The 21125-nt window shown below is 40.4% G+C and overlaps 1 long non-coding RNA gene across 2 annotated transcripts in view; it reads right to left on the bottom strand.

The window, feature by feature from the left end:
* Positions 1–21125, bottom strand: part of LOC139587754 (uncharacterized) — a 110957-nt gene that overhangs the window by 24698 nt on the left and 65134 nt on the right. For both annotated transcript variants that reach the window (XR_011678475.1, XR_011678476.1), the window contains 2 exons: positions 20052–20225; positions 11835–11947 (listed from right to left, as the gene is read on the bottom strand). This is a non-coding gene — a long non-coding RNA (uncharacterized lncRNA). The remainder of the gene's footprint in view (positions 1–11834; positions 11948–20051; positions 20226–21125) is intronic.

The raw sequence follows: 21125 nt of genomic DNA, 5'->3' as shown, positions 1-21125 counted from the left end.
AAGTTAGGAAGGACTATCATAAGCTGCTTGTATTTTTAAGGCAGTTATTTTGAATTATTGGAAAAACACTTATTAATCCCCTGAGGAAGCCAGATTTCAGACACAACATAAAAAAGGCTTTTCTGAAAGAGGAAAGCAAACCTTATTAACTCCTAGTTACACCTTTAGAGAATTGAATAGAAATCCAGATATCTTAACTCTGTAACCTATGATCTGTGTCCAGATCATCTGTGCTTTTGGCTTCAATTTTACCTCAACTAAACTTGCTTTCATTGAGTTATTTTTTGTGTTATATATAAATACCTATTTATGCAGGCTACTGTTGAACTAAACCAAAAATCTCTTTCAAAAAATCTCTTTCAAAATTTCCCCCTTTATTCATCTTGGGGCAACAAGAATGGTTGAAATGAATTTTTAACTTCTTGGTCCAATGTAGTGGTCCTAGCAGTTTCAGGACTGAAAACACTGTTTCTTGCTGATCCTATATAAAAAAGCAAAGCCTTTGATCAATACAAGACTGAGGGTCAGTCTCAGAGAAAAAGCAGCCCAGGAAAAAACTCACCCTTGAGAAAACCCATGTGAAAGTGAAAACAGAGGTGATGTTAAGGTATGCTCTCACTGTAGCTGGTTATTAGCTGGAATATGGTGCTGATACTTTTATATTCAAGTTGTGTTAAAAATCCTCTCAGTTAATAGGCTGTTAACATGTCTGAGTTATGTATTTCACATTTTTATCACCAACAACAGTAACAGATATATTTGAAGCACACTGGAGGAACTTCAAAGTAATTTATAAGCACTAATGATAAGGAAGCATTAATCCTTATTTTGCAGATGAGGAACAGATGTACAAGACTCTCTTGTGCTTTTGTGTGAATCACTGCAGCAGAGGCAGAAACTGAACTTGAATTACCTACCAGCCTCAATATAGCCTCAATCCCCTCTACCTGAACAGTTTTCTGTAAAAGCATGGTAGACATGGGACACCTTCCTGAGAAATAAACAGAAAGAGCAATTTTCATTGTAGTCCTCTTAAAAGGCAGTACACAACTCCTACCTCAAAAGTCAAAACCAAACCCCAAAACAAAACAGCACATGTTTTGTTTTTAGAGAGAACTTTTGTCAGGTGAGACAGTTTCTCTGTCCCTCCTTGCTCAGTTCATGATGGCAATCCCTGCCTGCTAATCAATCTTGTTTGGAGGATTTACTCCTTGTTATGTAATTCCAAATATTTCTTGCAGCATTGAGCTTTTACTGTACTTAGATAGGTAAAAAAAAATGACTCTGTGGAAGGGGTTTCATTTTTACTGCCATAGACATAATTTTCTGAGATCTTTGGCACTAAGGGTGCTATCTATTAAAATGATTGATTGATTATATTTTAAAAATAGAAGTACTGTTCTGATGCTGGGATCAACTATTATTATTAAGATATTGCAGAATTCTAAACAGCTTTGAATTTGCACCCTCCTGTGAATGTAAAGTGCCCCTCTCCATCCCCCTTGCCCATGTTACACACACAAACTAGAACATTTCATAGACAAACAGAGTAAATGCCACTAACTTTGCTCCTCACACAGCTGGTACTGCAGCCCTAGGATGACAGGAACAACTCCAGAGTGTCCCTTCAATTCCTATCAAACATTTTTAGTTTGATTTTAGCATATTTGTAATCTACCCTGCCGCCTTTTTTCTCCTGAACAATGTTATGTGCTGCTCTATGGGAAAAGCCTAATTACAGCTATTTTGAAGGTTCTTATTTTTAAATTTCCTATATTTTCTCAATCAAATCTTGATTACTGAAGGGGCTGCTAGTAATATTTGGAATAAATAGCTGTGCTGGATTTGGCTGGGGTAAAGTTAAATTTCCTCCCAGAAGCTGGTAGTGGCTGTGTTTTGGATTTGTGCTGGGACAGTGCTGATAACAGGGGGATGTTTCAGTTATTGTTTAGTTTAGGCATGCACAGAGCCAGGGACTTTTCTGCTCCTCTCCCACCCCACCAGTGACAGGACTGGGGGCACAAGGCCTTGGGAGGATACACATCCAGGAGAGCTGACCCCAAGTGGCCACAGGGACACCCCAGCCCATAAGGTGTCACTCATGTATACAAAGCTGGGGAAGGAGGGAGGGAGAGACATTTGGAGTGATGGTGTTTGTTTTCCCAAGAGACTGTGAGCTGTGATGGAGCCCAGCTTTCCTGGGATGGCTGAGCACCTGCCTGTCCAAGGGAAGTGGGGAATGAATGCCTTGTTTAGCCTTGCTTGTGCACACATTTTTGCTTTAGCTTTTAGTCTTTATTTCATCCCATGAGTTTTCTCACTTTTACTCTTCCCAAACCCATGGCAGGGGAGGGAGCGGGGCTGAGCTGCCACCTGGGGTTAAACCACAACAGTGCCATAATTTGGTGGCCCAGTACAGTGTGAGCGGGTTCTGACTCAGGGCTGGGTGAGAGGCTGCAGCTCCAGGGAGACCCTGCCAGCAGCACGTTAGTGCCAATAGAAAAGAACAGTTGATGGCACCTACCCAAGGTCAGCTCCTCAAATTTGGGAGCCTGTTTTCTTCCAGACACTGTAAAGTCACTTGTTTAAACGCAGCCAGTCGGCAACAATTAAACATCTAAACAAAACATGCAGATTTGGTGCTCCTTTTGAAATCTCCCCCATGCCATGCTGTTTATTTTCCACTTCTCACAGTCTTAATTATCCAACAATCAGGCTACAAAATGGCGCTGGGAGTGAGGCAGACATTTTGTACCTCTCACTGAACAGGACAATGTGACTGTGCTGAGGGAAAGGCAGTGACCCAAGGGGACAAAAGGAGCATGCAGCTCCTTTCTATGCTGGTCCAGCTTTTAAGCAAACCCTTTATCTGATTTTATAGCAAAGCACTGAGGAGCCACCTGACAGCATTTGGCCACTGAGCAGGCAAAAATATAGTCCAGGGCAGCTCTTTCCCAGCTGTTTGACTGTGGTGAGTGCAGCTCATCACCCATCTGAGCAGAGACTCTTTTCTGGGAGCCACATGGACCCAGGACCACCCATTGACACTGCCTCAGTCACTGTAATCTTAACCACATTCTTCCCTTGAAAGTCAAGGCACCAATGTTTTCTATTACAGCCCCAGGAACTTCACAGTCTTCTGCATAGCTCTGAAAGCACTTGCAACATAACCAGCAAATGAACACTTAAAGAATGGAGCCTACACCTCCATCTCTGCAAGTGACTTTTGATTCAAATTTCACTGTCTTGTGTGTAATAAGCCAGGGACAGCTAGAGCTGAACAAAGTAACACCAGAGCTGATAAAAGCAAAAAGCACCAAAATTAATAAGCACATATTTTCTTCAAGTGTGTGTCCACCAGCCTCCTTGTAGAAGTATAAGCACCTGATAAATCCTAAGAAACAAATATGCAAATCTTCAGGGAAAACTGCAAAGCACATGCTACTTATTAAAAATTTAGGTGCCTGCCTAATTACCAGTTTAGAGATTTAGAGATTTCACACTGTTTCCTGAGAAATGAAGAAAACACAAACCACCTAAAAAACAAAAACCAAAACTTACAACATTCTAACACAGAAAAACTATGGTATAAATAAAAAAAATGGCTGAGGGGATTTTGCTTACTTCTTTTTAATGACACAGAATAAACAAAGCAGCTAAGCTAGTGGTGTACTTGGAAAGGCTGATAAGTGTAAAAAACCCCCAACACCCTGGAATTATACAATGCAAAAAAAAATCATCATTATTCATTTTTATGCAGCTCTGATTTTGAGGGACTTGTAATGTAGAAATGAAACCACAAAAAAGGTGAGAGAGAGGTACATTCCTATACAAAGGCACAGTGAATACACAGGATCACACTGAAGCTAGAAGAGTTTAGGCCAAAGCATTTCCATTCCCTTTATTCCACTTGTTCTCCAGTGTGATGCTGCTACTTGATATTCAAAGGACCACGAAAAGGTGACTGAAGGGGCAGGGTTGGCCCTCAAAAGCCAAGGATAGGTGACCCCTCCCAGAGTGCAGGTGGCAGAATGAACCAGCTACTTGGAAAAAGCAGTTGGAAGAAGAGTATTTTGAAACTTGATCTCTTGGAAGAAATGGCAGAAAACCTGGCCATGTTAAAAGAAAAGTACTCTGAGCCCCCAGGGACAGCAGGGTAAAATGCTCTCAGAAAAGGGAAGAATTTAGCCTATAGTTGACGTACATTTTGCAGTAACCTGTCTCTAAAGCCACAGATTTAAAATCAGCCTGGATGACAGCTGTCCTTTGCTTTTGTTACAAACCCCAAAAATTGTGGAAACAATTCTGAGTTTTGTTACAAACTTGAAAGCAGGTCAGAGTTTAGGAAGAAGTTCCCTATAGGTTGTGATCCTTCAGAGTTAAGATATCTCTAATCTGAGCTGGCAGAAAAGAGCTCTGAATTAACACAAGGCTTTACCCTGGAAGTGTGGGAAACTTGTGGCTTGACAAAACTTCCCTGCAAACCCAGGTGAAGTTCAGTGGGTTCTGTGATATTTCACAAAGACTGTCTGGATGCCTTTGAACTTGAAACTCAAAGTGGAATCCAGCAGCTGCAAACTTAAACACAGCAAGACAAAGATTAGGAAAAAAATGTTTGCATGTGCTCCTGGGAAGAATATACTAAGTTCCACCTGCTGACTTTGGAAAAGCAGAAGTCTACACACCCTCCAGTTCCACTTCAATTCAAATAAAGACAACAGGGAGGGGTGGCAGAAGCACATTTGTTACGTTTTTGACTTACCTAAGAGAGTGGCATAAAGGAAGCAAAATAAAAGTAAAGGACTGTAAGCAGAAAAAGAGAAAAGTGAGAGGAAAAAAGATGAGAATGAGGATTAAAAACCAACCCACAAATTTTGGGAAAAAGGTTTAGAAACCATACTGAAAATCAGGGAATGGGAATAAAGAGACTAAGTATGCTACTTATGGCACATTTCTTTGCCATGCTTTTTTTCTTAAGTGTAGAAAATTTTTTGAGCAGGAAAGAATTTTGATTCTACTATTAAATCCCTAGAGAAAGAGAAAAAAATTCCTAAATTTTGTCAGCACACTTTTCTTCTTTGGGGTTCCACTTCTTTGGTGCTTAGCCGCTTGGAAATACTGGAAATCACATATGCTGATTCTAGAATAATATCCCCTGCCTCCCCAAGTCTCCAATTATCCTTTAACTGAGCAAAGCTGTAAGAAAAGTAGCTATTTGTATAAAATGGTCAGGCAGATCACCTCGGGGGCACAGCACCATTCCCACTATGCTGCCATTTCTGCCCATCTGACTGAGGGAAGTTTGGGAAAGCAGGAGCAGAAAAATATTTTGGGAAGAATCACAAAGTATCACATCTGGGTTTTATATTATTTTCATAATATTTCAATATATTTTCAATATATTTCATAATATTTTTATTTTTTTTACATCTGGTATTTTTATTATTTTCTTTGTCTGTTTTTGACTAATAGATATCCTAATGGAGGAACTTAATAGTTACACAGACAAGAGAAACTGGGATTGATACAGCTGTGAACATACAAGGGCTGCAGTTTTTGATTGCAAACCTGGAGAATACTGAAGTAAAAAATCACCTGGATAAAATGAACTACAGCAACAAACTCCAGAATACTTCCTTGTTAGTTTAAGCAAAACTGTATTCACCATTATTATCTAATGTATCTCTTCACATACATTCCTCCTTTTTTCATCATTTATGGAAAAACAATTGCTGTGACAACTGAAAGAATTGCTTTAATAAAGCAATGTCCCCCTCTATTTTAAATACTGCTGGTTCCTGAGACAAAGAAATCCACCCCAACTCCAAAGACACAAAATACTACAACACAAAAGAAGCCAAAGGCAAAAAAAAGAGAATCCTGCACACCAAAGGAATTTTGTGGGGAAGGTGGTATTTCTGGTTCACAACTCCAAGCACAAGCTTGCTGCCTTTTATAAGCTTTATTACCAATACCTCCTACACCTCTAACTTAATTCTGGGTCCCCATGGCAAACCAATCCAAACCTGTGTCTCCTGATTGGGCTCCAATAAAAGCCCAATGATGCAGAATATAAGTATTGCAAGGATACAGCATCAAGTGCTGAGAGCTCTGCACCCACTGAGACAGCTGAGATCAGGTGAAATGTGCTGTGAGAGAGGCTCACAAAGGACCCTCTGCACATCTCAGCAAACAGCCTCCAAGGAGAGATGTCTCTGCAGGATCAGGTGAGTAACAATCCTAAAGTTCTCTCTTGGTTACAGAGACATGGAGATGTATTGGCTGCAGATATAACCAGAGCCTGGTGGGAAATTCAGGGAAGGAAATGGTGAACATCTTGTTTCACTGCAGTGGAATGCTAACTCTGCTGTCCCTGCACACTGCCATTCTTCAGACAGGGACTTCACTGCTGTGCACTCTGTGCTGGCCTGGATTTCTGCCTATACCAAAATATCAGCCAGACCACTAAGAGTTAACAGAAGATGTACAAAAGAGAACAATTGCACATTGTCATGGGAGATGAAATTAAATATCCCAGCAGACATTCCTGTTCATATGACATTCTGGCCAACAGCCTCCTCAGATACTCCAGTGATAACAATGCAACTACTTTCATTACTAATGCTAATTCAACGGGAATTTAACGGAGTAAGTCATTTAAATTAGCATTTTCTTTTAGGAATTCTGGGCTGGCAGTAGTAACATCTGTCTCTCTGAAGTGATAACAGAGAGCTTAAGCTTCAGGTCTGGCTGTTCTGCAACATGACGCATTGCATTACTAACCCAGAGCTAGGTAATCATTCTCCTGCCAGCATTAATGAGCTTCTAGCTACCTAAGAGTCCTCCAAACTAATGAGCACAGGCAGCAGGAGTGGCAGGGCAGGAGGCTGGGCCCCAGAGCTGATCTCTTGTGCTGCCACCTCCAGGCAGGGCCCTGGGCCCCACTCTGGGTACGTCCTGAGGTGCAGTTCTGGCACACACCTCAACCCAGTTCTTACTTGTGTGACAGTGCCTGCCCCCAAAGCCAGCCCTGGGCTCCCAGGGAAATTGATAGTGGCACAGCCTGGCTGGATCAGCAGCTGCTGTGCTGCACCAACTCCAGCTTCTTTATTGCTTTGCCCATTTTGGGAGCACTTGTCCTTCAAAACAGGCTCCCAGAGGGCTTGCTGACTGCCAGGGAAAGCACACTCCACAAACAGAGAGCTTTCTGAGAGAGGATGAAGCCAAGGTCCCAGGAACCCTTGGGTTGGCTCTTAGGTTAACACTTCATGCTCTCTTTTTTTTTCCCCCATAAAGTATTTATTTTCTGAAATCCTTTAAGAACTGTGTGATTAACACTATTTCTGATTTTACCCAGAAGATATTTTGCAGCATAAATTCTGCACAGCTTATTCCATATATGTTTTTAATTTTAAAAGCATCCCTCTCAGCCACACTATGTATTTTTGAGTAGGAATTACCTACTTTAGAATAGATTACAGTTTGATGTAATTGTCAAACTTTTTATTCCTTTGCAACTGTGAAAGAGTTAATCTCACATCTTAATGGGAGTTTGGCCTTAATAAGAAAGCATTAAAATAAGCCAAGAATAATAAGCTAAATGAAGGCCATTCTTTTACTTTTTGTCAATATTTTCATAGTGACAAATAGATCAAACACAAGATATCTTTTAAGGCTTCCCCCCCACTCCCCCTTGTAAATCATAAATGCTTTGGAATATTTAATTTCAAAATGAGTTGCCTGTGGATCAGGCTAACACAACGGATTAAGAAAACCTTCCCAAACCCTGCTGCATCTTAGATGGAAAAGTACAAAAAATGTTATTTTAAGTTTTCCCCCTGCTCCTTTTTCAACTGTTCCTCTTTCCTCTACACCAAAGGAACGAAGCTGTCAATGGTAATCAAAAGTTTCTTAGTCCTCTTCTAAGGCTTCAAAACACTGTAATACATATTTTTTCTAAATAAATGAAAACTTTCTATTCAGAGGAAAATATTCAAATGACTACATATTTGCTACACCACCCAGATATAGCTGGTATATTTAGAGATAGAAAGATCCCCCCTGCAAGATGAAAAGTAAAGGGAATACCTGTGTTTTGAGACAGTCTGCAAGAGCAGACTGTTTGTGAGAAACCCAATGGACTGTTACTCTTGCATCTGTACCAATTTTAAACCCTCCTAAGCAAGATAAGGAGACAATTCTGCCCAGGGAGAGGTGATTGTAAGACCTGACCAATTTTTCCATGCAAGGGCATTGGCCAGACTCTGAAAATACTCCTTTGCAATACTTGCTTGTCATAAGGGATTTAATTTGCAGACTTGAATGTCCTTTCTCCTGTCCTTCTGTCCTTACTGCTTACACAATACCAAGGGCTCCTCAGTGAAATGTAGAGCACAGCTGTTCACAGCTGCTTTAACACATGGACACCAGCCTTGTTACTGAACAGGTCGGGACTTGGTTCACTGCCCCACTAAATCTGTCTGATGGCAAGTGCTGTTCCTGGAAAACACTTCTGTAGGAACTGCAAGCTCTGGTCCAGCTGTGGGCAGATGTGAGGGCAGCAGAGGCAGGGGTGGCAGGAGAGCCCTATGGATGTGCCCCAGTGCAGAAGGGGCCTGCCTTCCTCCTCCTGCAGCTGGACCAGAGGATGGAGGCCTACAGCTAGAAGCAAAAGTGACAAAACAAGCTCTCTGCTCGATAAATCACCAACTCTTCCAGCTGTGATGTCCCACCCATCAGAATGCCATGGAAGCAGCCTGGGATCACCACTTCCATAGGTGCTGGATGCCACACTTGACCCTCATCCAAACAGAAAGTGTCCCTTCTAAACATTTTGCAGGAGTGGTGAAGGCAGGGACAAATGACTTACAAATGGCACTGCAAGATTTACCAGTGTCTTTGGAGACAGAGGCCAGCCTGCAGCCTGAACAGGAAGGCAGAGGGAAACAAAAGGCCTAAAAAGCTCTAAAAGCAGCTCTAAAAGACTCTGAATTTCAGCTTTAGCATGGACATGGTTTTGGTTACTTACCACATATTTGAAACAATTGAAGTAGGTTTTTTCTGTGTTTACTTTGGAGCAAGCTATTTTTAAGGTCACAGTCCCTGCTAAAGGAGGAAACTGTGCCTCTGAGGTATTGGGAATTAAACAGAGGAAAGAAAAAGGCACAGAGAAAGTAGCTGCCTTACAGAGAGAACTCAAATATTTTGTTTCCTTCCTTGTGCAGTCTGTAGTCAAAAAAGAACTTTACAGTAAACATTAACTATTGTTTTTTTTTTTTTAATGAATGTAATTTGAATTAACAGGAATTATTTTTTAACTCCTGGAATCCCTTTCTGATAAACTGTAATGCAAAGGGATATTCCCACCTGCAGATTTCCACTTGGCTTTTAGAGTCTCAGAGCATAGGCTGACCACTCCCCTGTCTCTGGTGATGCATGATGGCACCTATATCCAGTCAAGTGTTTTGTGCAGGCAGTTTTCAGACCTGAAGATACAGATGAGGAGGTGGAGGGAAGGCAGCAAATGTACTGAGAGCCTTGGAAAAGCCAATCAAGACAGAAATCAGACATTGCAGAGGGCACATATTTTGCTGTGACCACAGACTTCTGTGGCAGGAATCAGAGGAAACCAGTGCCAAAGGGATTGTGCAGGAAAGGACAGGAGTGAGCAGACAGAAGCTGCAAAGACAAGCAAGGAATTCCAGCCCAGGGAAGAGCAGGGCCTGCTGCTATCAGCCTGCAGCCTGCCCTGCCCCTGGTCCAGGAGGTCACACAACACTTTACCACAGCAGAGCTACACTGTATCTGACACCAGGAGTTAACTCTGGAGCCTTAGGTCTTAAATAATGCAGAGAAGGATCAAAGCCAGCAGCTCTATGAAAAGAGTCTTCTTTCATAACTTAATTGCTCATTTGCAAAATACCAATGTTATTTATTTAAGTAATTATGACCTTTTTGGATGCACTTCTAATGTAATGCTCATGTGTGGTTGTCAGAAGAAAATCATGATAATAAAATACTAATACCTTAGACCAGGAGTGGCCCAATTAACTTTGCTGGGACAGCATTCCTCTAGAAAAGGATCTGCACTGCACCTCTTTGAGGCAGGGGTTACAGCTGTTTCCAATTCTGTCCCAGGCTCTGCACTTGCTGAAGACAAATGCATTTGGAGCCATTTTGCAGATGCTTTTTTCTCATGCAAGTACCATGAGAAATACACAAAGATTTTGGGAATCTCTCCTTCAGCTGGCCTCTGCTGTTTTTGTCATATCCCAGATTATGGTGGATGCCTGCTCCTCCAGCTGTAGTGCCAAGAAGTATTTTTTGAGGTGCAGAAGATATCTTCCATGGCTCTAATTAAACAGATCAAACGTGTACAGGCAGGGAACAGCATGTGCATACCAGTCCAGAGGACATAAAATGTCAACTAGAATTGGAACAACATCAGGAAGGCCAGAAAGTGAAGGAAAACTCTTCCATGCCTTGACAGTGGTGCAACACTGGACATCATCTGTTCCTTATGGAGATGTCAGCAGCAAGATACAATGATTAAGGGAATATCATTAGTATTTACTTATTGCTTGGGCCAAACTGGGATATGGAACAGCAGTTCTTGAATAGAAGATGATAAATTCTGGGGAGAAAAATGGGGATGGGGAGGGGAAAAATGGGGAGGTATATACAAGAGTTCTATGAGTGGAAAAATAAGAATTTATTTGAGTTATTCCTTCAAAAAGGGCATGCTCTGTCTCACACCCAGGTACTACAGAAAGGATACAGCTTCTGTTTCAGTTGTTTCTCAAATCTGAGACATTAATAAAAATGGGACAGGAGCCCACAACCATGTAAGATAATTTTCTCTTCAGAAATTGTCTTTAGATGCATCTACATGTTCATATGGAGCCTCACCTGAGTAGGGTACACAGCTGTATTTACTTTCCAGGGACACCAAAACCTATGCAGCCTTTTTTTTTTCTTTTAATCACCTGCACAGATATTCTGTAAGACATGTGTGTTTATGTAAGAAAGTAAAAATACACATCAGAGCTGCCTGCTACTGGTGGGAAGAGAAAATGTGTGACTTCTCAACCCCAAGTAAACACATTAGTAGACTTTAATAAAGTCAAGCAGTATTGTTAGCTGTATTAGCAGCACTAAAGAGTCCTCTAGGTATAAAAAAACCATGCATGCAGAATGATAGCACCAGTACATTTAAGAACTTATACTATTACAGCCATATCATTACCACCTTAAAAACCAAGCTTTCAAGGGTTCAAGAAAGAGATTAAAACCCTGTAAATCATATTTAGATAGTGAATACACAAGAGTTATATTTCATTCTGGGACTTGTTTTATTTAAATTCTGCTGCAGTCAATATGTATTTTGGAAAGCAATGCAAAACTCCTCAAGCAGATGATATTCTTCAATGTTGTTTAAACTTGAGAATGTTCCTCTTGACATGCTGAGGTAATGCAGGCTTACCAAGAAAGATGTTCTGACTGAAACAGGTGAATTAATAGCTCTGAAAGAAGGTGGAAGTTGCACAAATAGGAAGAGCACTGTGTTATACTTGACCAGAACCAGTATGCCACGCTGAAGCACTGTGGAGTTTTCCACAGGTTTAGGCTGTGGCAGGATGTTCTAAGCCTTCCTTGTATGGAGGTTTGGTCTTCAAGGCCTCTGAAGGGAGAAACACTTTCCAAAATGTGAACAGTCTACTGTGTTTTTTAGCGATGTTTCTTGAAAGTACATTTTAGGTACAAAGAGCAGAAAAAATATCTGTCATCAGGAATGATCACTTTCTCAACTACTTCATGCATGTTATGTGACTTACCAAAATACTTCTGCTTTTGAGTCATACTACATCAAGTCTCCCTTGTTGGCTTTGACATCATATCTGGAACAGCCAATGGTTAACGGATTCTGATTTGCATGTCATCAGGGAAACTGAAATAAAGAACAGAATTTTGTTCAGAATTACTTTTATTCTCCATGCCTCAAGGAACACAAGCACTTGTCAAACTTCAGCACTGATGTATTTGAAAATCCCAGTGAGTTGTTAAAGACAACATCCTGCCCATCAGAAGCCAGTACCAAACAATTCCACACACGATGGACCTAAGTGAAGGCAATTTTAAAATAAAGTCCCATCTATGAAATCTTCTGCCTGGTAACACTTACTGTTTAGCTGATGTCCAAGGCTAAGTCTGGAGCCTGTTTTTAGCAGCATGCTGTTCAAAATATGATCACTGCCTAAAAATCTAGAAAATTTTCTATTTATGATTCTCAAGATTTTCACTGTGACCATTTAAAAAACTTATGAAAGAATGCCACACTTGTATTTATGAACAGCATGGCTCATGTACCTTCATACTGACTGCAAATATGTTACTAAAAGCAAAAACCTTCAGCTTGTTGTAGCTGAACCCTGTCAGAATGCAACGTAGCAACCCAAAGTACCCATCTCATTTTGCTCCATGGCCTTGATTTACACATTAATATTCTGATCACTATTTTTTCTGAAATCCAGAGTCCATATGAGTTGATACTGGGATAATGGATCTCAGTCACTGCATGGCAGTGTCAGAGATAGAGAACACAGTATTCTGGTGGGCTCTGCAACAGTTGTGTAACTTACTCCTTGGGGCTTTCAACACTGACTGTAAACCTCAGCTGCTGTAAGGTCCAACAAATTATGTGATGCAAAAAAATCCTTTTGCATTGAATGCAAGAGACTAACTGGTGGGAGAAAATCATCTACCTGTTACACTATGCTTTGTCATCTGGGAACAATCCCAAATTGCCCCTCAGGACTGTTCAAAGGTTGTACCAGAGTTTTACAGAGCATTCGAGATTACATCACTTAGCTGTAAAATCCCATTTGGGATGCAATAATGTTTGCTGTATCTGGAATTACTGCAAGCATCCTGGTAACAAAGTAAGAACACACCATCTTCCTCTGCTAGAAAGTTGCTGAGAAGGTAGTTTTACCTTCAAGAAACTGTGCCCACTCTTATTAAGCAGGACACATTATAATCATGGACTTTTCTGTCACCAAGTCTTGCATCACAAGTATCCAAACTGAAAATTGTCACTGGCAAAGCATCTTATAATTCAGAAGGAAAGCACACCCATAATGGAATCTGAATTGTGCTTTACTGCTTCTAAAACTTCACAATGTACTGATTCCAAGAAGAGATGGGCCTCCATTTTGGTAAGCAAGAACCAGCTCTTAACTTATTGTCAGCCTGCAGCAGCTGCTGCATTATTCACATGTTCTTTCACCCTGCCCAGGGTGAAGCTCATTATTCCTTAAGGATTAAAGGAGTTTTTATGGGGCTTGCTAGTAGCCAGGTAGGGGTCGGTGTCTTCTCTCAAGTAACAAGCGACAGGACAAGAGGAAACAGCATCAAGTTGTACCAGGGGAGGTTTAGGATGGATAACAGGAAAAATTTCTTCATGGAAAGGACTGTCAAGCATTGGAACATGCTGCTTGGGGTAGTGGTGGAGTCACCATTCCTGGAGGGATTTGAAAGGTGTGCAGATGGGGACATGTTTTAGTGGTTGCCTTGGCAGTGTTCAGTTAATGGTTGCCCTTAATATGAGAGCTCTTTTCCAACCTAAAGGATTCTGTGATTCTGTAACACTATGGCAACAAAACATAACTTTCCTTAGATCCCTGAATTTCTAATGACATAAAGTGGTATTAATAAAATAGTCCTAGGGCAAGCTAGGGCAAGTACTCACCAAAACACCAGAAAAAAAATGTTCTGACGCAGCTTAAAATCTATTAAAATAATTCCGAATTCACCTGATTCTATCCTCCAAGTCAAAGGGAGCAAAAAAGGAGGGAAGGTTCTCAGGTATAATTCATGATGCAGCTTTCAGGGAGCACTGTGTCCACAGACATTGATCAGGCACAACCCTTGTTACTCCCCAAAGCACTGCCCAGAGAATGCACAGTTGAATGAAAGAATCATCCCCATGATGTCAGGCTTGCCCCATGCACTGGGACATGAGGAGAAGCCTTGCCTGGGCTGTGGCAGTTGTGATAACACCCAAGGTCTGGTTATGAAGAAGAAAACTCTTCACAGGGTACTTTACTGTGATTTCATCTTTAAGGGAGGAGTAGTATTTAATCTTGCTAATGACATTTCCCAGGAACTGCTTCAGAGACATTCTTTCATGAGAGGGGCTGAAATGCTAAGGGTTAATAACTCAAACGATGGGTTATTTGCCAAAGCAGCAGGTGCCTTGCTGAGCCCCCCAGCCAGAGCAGAGGAGAGCTTTTGGCTGTGAGGTGGGGAAACCTCTGGTCTGCAGAAGCCCTGCCCAGGGGCAGAGGAGGGGAGCACCCACCACCTTTGTTCAGCAACAAGCTGATTTTTTTGAGCCAGATAAGGGAAGAGGTTGATAAGAAGCAGATCCTATGAGGTGGAATAGTGCTTTTGATCATGGCAATGTCCTCCCTTACACAAGGGACTCCAGCTGACCCTGAGGAGGACAATCACATGGAGGCCTTGGATTTTCATCCCTTCTGATGGGGGGATAAACCAGGAGAGTAAATATCAAATTGAGGAACTTGTTAGGTGTGTGGGAAACATAAGACATTTCCTTGCATGTTCCTCTTCATTACAGCTACAGGCCTGTATATGTGCATTTTTCACCTGTGTCCACACATGTGCAAAATTTCTGGTTTCTTGCTAAGTTTACCTCTATGATACAGAATACTTTTGCCACTTTTGCTCTTCTCTCTCTCATCTCTTTCACACAAAATCATTTCAACAATAGAGTTCATTAAACATCTGTTCAACTGCACTGATAGGCAGGCAGGGTCATGGAGAGTGGCAGAAACCATCAAAGATCCCTTAAATGCCCCCAGACTTATTTCAGGGCCTTCCAACCTCAACACTGAACCCACTGCACTTTGTGTTCCATGGAGCAAGACTGAAACCATCACCTCAACCAACAGGCACTGAAATTCCAACAATCAACTCTTGTCTCTGGATCCATGGATGGTGATATCTTTCCTCTCCTCTACCTACTTTCATCCTTTCTTCTTCTTTCTTTCTTTTCCTTGTATGTTTTCTTAAGTGATATCTTTATACTTTAATATTGCTCCTTTTCTGTGGATACTAACCAAAACAGCTACAAACCTCCTTGCAATTGCAACCAAAAGGTTCTAAAATAAACCTGCTGTCTATCTCTCTAAAAACACATTTCACTCTAAGCCACCCCAAGGGATCTATTAACAAAAACCTCGGTTACTCGGCCTTCAGACGTGGGTCATAACATTTCCCACACCAAAATTATTTTTATTGTCATCAGTACAAATTAGGCTCCCAAGTCTTCTTACACACATAAAGTCAAATTGGACTGATCTAAATCTATTTTCTTTGCTTCACAGATTTTTCTTCCACAATGATTTGTGTAAATCCGTATTCTAAACCTTACTCTATTATTTTAAATAATAACTAGTAGTTTTAAAGAGAAGGTAAAATATAATAAATTATAACAACTTCTTAAATTATAAATAATAAATTAAAAAGAACACCAATATTCAGCTTCCACTGTCAAACCTATCACTTCAAACTGCTCTGCTTCTATAAGGAAATTAAAGTTTTATGCCTCCAGTACTGGGAATCCAATAGGAGCCTGATCCTTTCCCATGAAATGCCTTCCTTTGCCTCAAATCTCAAAGCCAGCTCCGTTCTGGTTCTCTCCTTCCCATTCCATTTGAGCACTAAGGATTCCTTTCCACTTTCCTTGGCCCATTATAACAGATATACATTTAACTATGCACACACATATCCACAAAATAAATAACCTGTTCTTTGTTTTTATCCTCTGAAATATGAATTAAGGAATTGTCTTTGGTGACAGTCTGCTCTTTTGTCTGTGCATTACCAGCAAAAGAATAACAATGCTCAATGGATTTCAATCAAGAATTAACAAGAGGAATGAAAAATTTTTTATGCAGTTCCTTTTCTTCATATGCAGAACTAAACCAAGCATGTCTTCTCATATTCATGCAAACAGAGACAGTTTTCATGCAACTACAAAACATCACTGAGAGTATCAGCACTGTAAAAAGTTAATGGGGAACAAACACATAAAAATCTTTCTGGTTTTGTTTATTTATCACTATTTCACAGGAATTTTTCCTATAGCAAGTCAACCAGTTTGACACTGCTGAAAGAACCCTTGTCCAACAACAGCAGGATGAAAAAAAAGAAGCCTTGGAATAATTTAACTTTTTTTATAATTTATGATTTTTCAATAAACTAAAAGCAAACCAAAATAGGGCTCAATATTCACATTAACATTAGAAATTTTACTTCCCAGATTTTGCTGAGGGAAAAAAGGGTAAACTAAGCACCCCCCTTTGGCTCTCCCATTTTGGTAATTCCTCACTAGTGTATGTGCCTACAAAAGACTTCATCTGGATTCCAGTTTAATCTCTCCCTTGACTATCCTGGAGACATTCTGTTTAAACATGTTCTCATTTTCTTCAAGTCATGTTATGTGTTTCTTCCCTGAAGTGCAGTGTGTTGTCCTGGGAGGGTAATACAGGTAACATTTAATACCTAATTGCACAATAATAGTAGCATTTATCAACCCTGTGCTCCACTGGCACTACTAATTCTCACAACATATACCCACATAACTGAGCCCACAAGCTCTGGCACTCTAAAATCCATTTTTAGGTCCAGCAGCAGGGAAGGATGGAAAGAGAAGTCCATTTGCATGGAGACCAGTGACAAAACCAAATCTCTGTCCTGGTTCTGACAGTTGCCCTTAAGATTTCTTCTCACTCTCCCTAAAATACAGTGTTTGTACAATCAGAAGGAAGCAAGAAAAACAAAGGATCCATGAAATACATCTGAATTTCCCTTTTAATGGCAGCTCATTTTCCATTTGTAGTTTTGCAGTGAACATTCATTATTTCAACAACAAAACAGTGGATGATCCACAAAGTCTATGGGGAAGTCTTTAATTTCAGTTTCCTTTGTGTAATTGTTGATAAAAATATCCTCAGAGTAGACACTTACTAGACACAAACACTCTGCACCTGGCTACAAGGATGTAGGTGGAATATGTAAACTAAACAATGTACAAACTAATACACACCACTAATGCAGGTGTAACCTTAAAAATCACAACTTCTGTCTAAAATACATAGAATTTCATTTTACAAAAAGATCAGCACCTTTGCTACACTGCTTTCACCTGAAATATTGTTGCATTTTTCAGACACCTGGAATCAAATGGCTGCTTTGCCACATGCACTCCAACAAACAGTGTTTCAGCAAATGTCACTGGAGAAGCCCTCATGTTAAACAGCTTACTGGAGGTCTGACACCCCAAAAAAAGACCTAAGAAAGCCTTCCTGTAGTTGAACACATACTTGCTTCAAATATTAATATGACATACTGGAATAGTGCAACATTTATGAACACCTGAAAACATGTGGAAACACTATGCCTGCATTCTACACTTTTAAATTTTATTTTGCTCTTGATTTTAATTATCAAAGCAGATAGAAGTTTAAATATTGAAGGATATAAGCATAAATTCATTAAACTTGTAAGTTGATTTATGTAAGCAGAGAAAAACAGGAAAGTAAAAACAACTGCAAAATATTTTGAGTAATTGAAATAAAGTAACTGACATTAAGTAGGGAAGAGAAATCTGTATTTTATTTTAATATGCAATTTTAACATAACACCTACTTAGGGTGGCATTTGAGAGCTAACATAAATATTTTAACATTCTAAATTGCATCTTTACTGAACTGAACATAATCGCATTTATTATTGCAATTTTCACTGAAACAGAAACCTGGTAAACATGGATTTAATCTCAGTACCTTAAAGCAGTAACAGAGCTGTACCTTTGCCTGCACTCTGTGTCCATCTTCACTGTGCCAAGGACTATTTCCAAGTGGAAATGACTCCTTAAGCTATAAATGCACAGTAAAATCCATAACTGCCTGCGTGACTGAAATGGCTTCCGGAAGGAGGAGGCAAAATCTAAACTGTCACCTCCAACTCTGCTTCTCAGTGACACGGAGGCAGACTCCCACAAATAGCTGAAAGTTATATTAAGAGGTTCTGTGATGTCCTGCCAGGGTCTTTACTAGGCTTCTAGAGTACAAAGGTCATATATTGTTTATTTATAGATAAGGAGGATACTGCACGAACCACGAGGCTTAGGGAAGCTTGTGATTCTAAGCTAAATAATTTTGTGAAATAATGCAATATACACATTTTGAGAAATTAATTAAAAGGTGTCCCCATTAACTAATATACAGTTTTGATTTCAGGAGAAAAGACACTTGTCTAAATATTGCTCAGCTGGGGCACAGCTTACCTTAACTTACTATTCAAAATAAATTTACAGGAGATTCCTCCTTGTTTAGATAGACTGAGCAGTGTTGTGATGAGGCTTCCTCTTACTATGTATTTATAGAGCATTTAACACAGCTGTATCTTTTGTCTCTACACACAAAACTACTTTCTCCTCTGCATTTGATGGTTGGACTTGACAATCCTAGAGGTCTTTTCCAACCTAAACAATTCCACGATGTTTGTAGCAACTGTAGATGTTGTAAGGACAATGCTATGTGCTCACCCTCGGCTGCAGGGCTTGGTTAAGGTTTAATTCTTACTCCAGTCCTGCCAATCACTTGGTCAAATCACTCCTGCCTCGCTTCTGCTCCCCTGGGACCAGGTAGTAGAGTGCTAATGTTTGCCAGACAGCTGCTGGGTGCCTTAATTATCTCCACAAAGGGAAACACAATTACTGCAAATTCTCATCCAAGGACGTTAAATGCACGAAGTGTCTGTCAGTAACATCAGCAAATCAGTCAGTATTTTGAGTGCATACAAACACAGGCTGTTCTCTAACAAATAAACATTTTTTTTTTCCCTCTTTCCAGTTAAAGAAAGGACTAAAGTAGCCCCCAGTCCTGTAGTGAATCCTGCTTTACCTCCCACTCCTCACTTATTAACAGGCTGGAAAAAGAAAGCAAATTGTGCCTCTCTCTCCAGACATTGCTTTTATTTGAAAATTTCTGATTTTCAAACCTGACAGAGCCTTTCATAAGATGTAATAGGCAAGCTGAGTGTCAGTCCCAAGAGCCAGAAAAACACTCTATTTTAACCTGACTGAAATGCAGAAAACAGCTTCAAGAAAGAAAACGAACAGACAGAATTAGTTCAGTATTCTGTATTAAGACACTTCTACTGTATCAGTCCGAAAAATGGGTGTACATTTGACATATGGAAAATGCATAAAGTCACTGATTTTAGAAGTCTATATTCAGGCTTTTTGCTTAGGCTGCATTCAGTTTGATTTAAAACCATATTTTCCCAATTCAATTCGGGTATTAACTGATGTCCTGGGGGTGACTCTATACAGCTTGTATCCCCATTCATCTGTTTAGCCCAGAAAGAAGTTTTGCACCTTTAAGACTGGTTCTGAGAGCAAAGAGGGGGAGAGAAGAAGTGCAGAGTTTGTTATCAGGAACTGCACTCACTTCTTCCTGCTCCTGGACTGTGTTGTCTGTGGATGGACAGACAGCAGGACAGAGCTCTCCTTTGCTTTTAGTTAGATTTTAGCTAGCTGAGGCAGAGAAGTTCCCTGCACTGTGGTTTTTGTTTCTCTTGGACCTGTTTAACCCTGCTCTGGACAGAACACCCAGCACAGCACCGGCAGCTCCAGCTGTGGGCACCGGGCCGGGCCTGGGCCGAGGCATTTCCAGCACTGGAGGGACTGATCAGAGACTGAGTGAGCTGAGCTACTGCCCACCAAGGGACCTGCTGAGTTTGTCAGCTCTTCAGATTGGCAAGAGTTTAGTGTTTAATATTGTTCTTTTTTTTTGTGCTGGTGAATGCTCTGCTTGTTAAGTAAACAGATTTTTGCACTTTTTTTCTCCAAAGAAATATTTTCCCAAACCAGTTGGGAAAGTGGCCACTTGAATTTGCTTTCTGAAGAACTTCTTTGGAAGTTTTCTCCCAAATTTGCCCCAGGACAACTGATTTCTTACCTTATTTGAAAGTACAGCTAATGGGGATGCTCCTAAGGCAGCAGAGCTGGTCACTGCTGGTCACTCCTGTCCCACAGTGATGAGGTTCATGGTTTCCTGCGATGATGGGCAGGACCATTCTCTCAATCTATTGATCCTCACAGTTTCCTTCCAATTTCTGCTCAACAGCAACACCTGTGGGAAAAATAATTCCCATTTTTTACTGCTTCCAGCACCTCAAGCTACTTTTGACATGGCTATTGATAGCTTGCATCTTTTGCTGCCATCAATGTACTGTCCATGGCATTTTCTTCTGACACCTGCTATCCTGCTGCCCTCATTCCTCTCCATCCTAATGAAGACTTTTCAGTCATTCTGTTTCCTTCCCCTTGACTCTCTGTCTATCAAGAATACTTACAAAAACCCAGAAAGATGTTTTGCTTAGACACTGGGTTAAATGTCAGCATCCACGTTTATCTCCTGCAGTGAAACAGATTTTCAAAACAGCTTCTCTATTTTCCACTGCTAGTGACACCAGTGGTGACAGGTTTTCAAGTGAGCACAGCATCAACCTGTTTCTGCTCCAATTCTTATGATGGGATATTTGGAATAGCTCGGGGCCAATATACAGCTAAGCATTTTTCAAAGTCCAATATTTTCTCCTGCAGTCTAAATAGGACTTCAGAATTTTTGACATTGTGACCCTAATCTTTCAGTGCCCTGTTATGTCATATTGAAAAAAGGTATTTTGTCTTCTCCCAAGCCTAATCTTTTCCTAAGGAATTTAGGATATAAATAGATCAAATGTTTTACTATATACAGCTTGTCTTGAATTTTAACCTGGAACTCTACTCATTTAGAAATACCACTGTTATGTTATGTAATGTAATGTCACGTCATGTAATGCAGTGTATTTATTTTATTTTGCCAAAAGAGAAGATTTGACTTCTAAGACAGTTCAGTTTCAGCAGACTAAGATTTGCAAAGTCCATTTGCATTAAGAAACCTTCTCAAAATGAAATCTATTAAGGAAAAATTCCCACAGAAAGCAAGACCCTACTGCAATTCAGTTAAAATCAGTCTCTCCATTATTAT

The sequence above is a fragment of the Agelaius tricolor genome, unplaced genomic scaffold (assembly GCF_023055355.1).
Source record: "Agelaius tricolor isolate 1412-34295 unplaced genomic scaffold, bAgeTri1.0.p SCAF_3, whole genome shotgun sequence".
Taxonomy (NCBI): domain Eukaryota; kingdom Metazoa; phylum Chordata; class Aves; order Passeriformes; family Icteridae; genus Agelaius; species Agelaius tricolor.
This window is presented reverse-complemented; position numbering and strand designations above follow the sequence as displayed.